Raw genomic sequence first — 4,068 nt, forward strand, 5'->3', positions numbered from 1 at the left:
ATATATATATATATATATATATATATAGGTGGGGGACAATGTCTTTTAACGCTGAATTGTTTCCAATGATAAAAAGAAAAGGATTCCTTGGAAATTACAATTTTTATTAACGAAGATTTTTATCATAAATTTAATGAATAATCCCGGCTAATTGAAGTTTTTCAGCTCACTATATTACACGAGACCCTTGATATTAGCACTTATTTGTCCCCTGGACTGGAAAACGTAATGGGAAAAATTTCTTAGGAAGGGGAACAACTCTGTATGACTTATCCTGAAGTATACATTGGTTTCAAATTTTGGCACAAGGCCATTAATTTTGGGACATGGATAAGTCGATTACATCGACCCCAGTGTTCAACAGGTACTTATTTTATCGATCCCGAAAGGATGAAAGGCAAAGCATTTTATCCGGTGTGCTAACGATTGCAAAAGCAGAATATATTATTGTTATAAAGTAGTTTATAATAAAGGCAGTGCATTTTATTGTTTCAGATATAATCACAGAAAGGTTTTATCTTTATCCTATAATTGTTGCAGTCATTGGACTGCGGTTATGCTGGAGCACCGGGGTCAAATAAATTGACCCCAGTACTTATCTCTTTAAGTCTGGTACTTATTTGATTTGTCACCTTTGCCTAACTGCGCTACGTTACGGAGCGGTAAACAAACCAACACTGGGTATCAAGCGATGGTGGGGGACATTGCAGGCATACATATATAGATACATACATACAACGAGCTTTGTTCATTTCCTGCCTACCAAATTCATTCGCCCGTTGGCACGAGGCAATAATAGAAGACACCCAAGGTGCACGCAGTGGGACTGAACCCCAAACGCCATGGCTGCAAACAAGCTTCTTAACCACACAACCACAGGTTTATAGAAGATTTCTAAATTATTGTGAAAATTACAACACAAAACCAGAGTGTTGTTATAATTACAAAATGATTTATATTAGAATTCTAAGAACAGTATTGATAGTCGGTGGTATTATTCTTGAAATTTCTATCATCCGTGATTAAATTTGATTGATCATTCTAATGTAGGGATCTTTTTTAAAACGGGGGCCACATTTTTCATTAATGTTTTACGTAGTGTTTTTGGTACAGAAAGACTTTCAAACTTCGTATACTTATCTATTTTGTGTTATAGAACAGAAAAATATTTTTGTATTCGAATTTATTTCATGTAAAAAATTGTCTTATTTCGATAATTTCAACCAATCACTGACGTCCATTCAGCCGATATACATTAAGTGCCGACTACATAAACAAACGATTCTTCGTTTTATTTGCTTTTTTCATTTTAAATTTGCTTTAACCCTAACCCTAACCCTAACTCTAACCCTAACCCTAACCCTAACCCTAGGGTTAGGGTTAATTGTTTCAGAATCGTTTGTTTATGTAGTCGGCGCTTAATGTATATCGGCTGAATGGACGTCAGTGATTGGGTGAAATTACAGAAATACGACAACTTTAACATGGAATAATTTATGGATTTCTTTTTTTTTTAAGAAGACTAAGAGAAAAAGATGTTTTATATGACACATTCTACCAGTGTTCCAAGTTTCAAAGTGTTTCGTTAATGAAAAATGTGGCCCCCGTTTTAAAAAAGATCCTAATGTAGAGAAACATTTAAAGATGGCAAAGAGAAAAAGTAGCGGGATATGAATGTCTCATTTCATTCATATACCATAAATAATAGTTAAAATGATTAAATTGTATTTTACGTCATTTATTAATTGTACACAACGATATCACAACTTGTAAAATTCTTGCTAAATTTGACTCAACGTTAGCAAGTTTATGGAAAAGCACGAAGTCGATTACAGTACTTGATTGGTACTTTATTTTATCGACCTTGAAACGACGAAAGGCAAAGTTGGTATTGACGGGATTTGAACTCGGAACGTAAAGAACCGTAAGAAATGTCGTTTATGAGGAGGTGCTGAAAAGTTCCTGTCGCGAAAGACCTGGCTGGAGGCCCAACCTTCCGAGTTCTTTCACAGGGCTTAGAAAAACTGAAGGACCGCTGCAATAAGTGTGAGTTTGAGAGGGGAATATGTTCAATAAAATCATAATCAACAGATCCGCCTGCATTTTCTTTTACCCAAAGCTAGAAAAATTTTCAGCAACCTCTTGTAAGTATTTTGTCTGACGTATTAACGATTCTGCTCGTAGACTTACATCACAATTTATAAAATGGTATTATAGACATGTTTAAAAAAATATCACATTTTATAAAATGCCCTAAGTAAAGCAACGAAGCAAAAGACAAATACAATATGAAATCAGTCATTTGTTAACATTTTGTAGTATATTTTCCTGTCACTTTCCCCGTGGGTTATTGGGAATACATACTACTGGCACTCCGTCGGAAGTTGAGCACTGCAGCGTGTGTTGATTTAATCCCTCCAACGAAAATGCTGGTCATTTGCCAGAATTAGAAATTATATAAAAGACTATCGATAAAAAAATTTCCTGTAATTCGGGATGGGGTGGAAATTGCAAAATAAATAAACTTCATTGAGTTGTTTCCCTTCCCAATAAATGTTCAGCATAGCGCAGGTGAAGCTGCGCCTAGCAAAGATACACGCATAAATGTAGCGTGTAAAATATGATATATACTAGCTGAATTATCCGGTAATACCCGGAAAAGCTGGGGTTATTTCCAGTTCCCGTTCCCATGACACTGTTTCATATCCTATCCCGTTCCCGTTTTAGTTCCACTCCCATTCTTATCCCCCAATCCTATGTCAATATATAAATTTTAGAATCAGGTGTAATTAAGCCATGAAGTATTTTATTAATTTTATGGTAATAATTTATCGCCTGAGCGAGTTGCTGCTTTGCTGTGTTGAAAGAGTCAAGTTGGGTGGAGTCCAACGCTATCGGCTCATTCCTCTTTTTCCTATTCCGAAGGAGCGTGTTTAGCGAATATAGGATTTCAGCTGAAGGAGGAACAAAGTGCCGATAGAAGTTGAAAAGTCCCGAGAAATGTCGGAGTTGACGTAACGAGGTGGGTGGAGGTAACTCCTGCAATGCCTTCACCTTGTCGGGCAGTGGCGATATGCCTTCGGGGCTGATGACGTAACCTAGGAAAGTAAAAGAAGATGTGCCGAAAACACATTTGATAGGGTTGCTCCGCACTTGATAAGTCTTGAACTGCTCGAGCAGCTGACGTGCATGATGGAGATGTTCCTCGGGTGAGGCGCTAGCTATCAAGATGTCGTCGATGTAAGTATAGACGAAGCCTAAGTTTCGGACGACTTCGTTTATGAACCTTTGAAATGTAATGGCTGAATTCCGTAAACCAAATGGCATAGTTAGGAATTCGAATGCGCCAAAAGGAGCAGTTACGACAGTCTTTGAAATATCCTCTGGATTCACGGGAATCTGATGGTACGCCTTAACCAAGTCCGGTTTGGTAAATACCCTGCAGTTGTGGAGAGATGATGCAAAGTCCTGGTTGTGGGGTATTGGGTACCTGTCTGGCACCGTGATGGCGTTTAATCTCCTGTGTCACCAGTGAGCCGCCAGTCTCCGGAACGCTTTGGAACCATGTGAAAGGGCAACGCCCAGGGGCTATTAGAGAGGCGGATGAGTCCCAACTGGAGCATGTGGTTAAATTCCGCCTTGGCCGCCTTTAGCCTCTCCGAGAAGAGTCAGCGAAGGCGAGAGAAAACCGGAGCAGTTTTAGTTTCGATGAAATGGGTGGTGGTGTGCGTTGGAGCAGCAGTAAAACAATTTAGGTTAGTCAGCTCCGGATATGAGTTTAAGAGTGCATAGTATGGGTCGTTCGTAGCAACAATGAAAAAGACTGGACTAACTGCAGGGGTTAGTGGCCTTTTACCTAAGATAGAAAGTTCTGTGGTCACCTCCCATAAGCGCCAAGTGCGCATGTCCACAAGAAGGTGGAAGAGGTGCAAAACGTCTGTACCTAATATTGGGTAAGCGAAATCTGTGACTGTAAAAATCCACTCGAAATCAAGTCACAGATATCTGGCCGAATGTATATGTATATGTATATATATAGGGAGAATTCACAAAAAAAAAAAAAAAAAA

The sequence above is a fragment of the Octopus bimaculoides genome, chromosome 2 (genome assembly GCF_001194135.2).
Source record: "Octopus bimaculoides isolate UCB-OBI-ISO-001 chromosome 2, ASM119413v2, whole genome shotgun sequence".
Taxonomy (NCBI): Eukaryota; Metazoa; Mollusca; class Cephalopoda; order Octopoda; family Octopodidae; genus Octopus; species Octopus bimaculoides.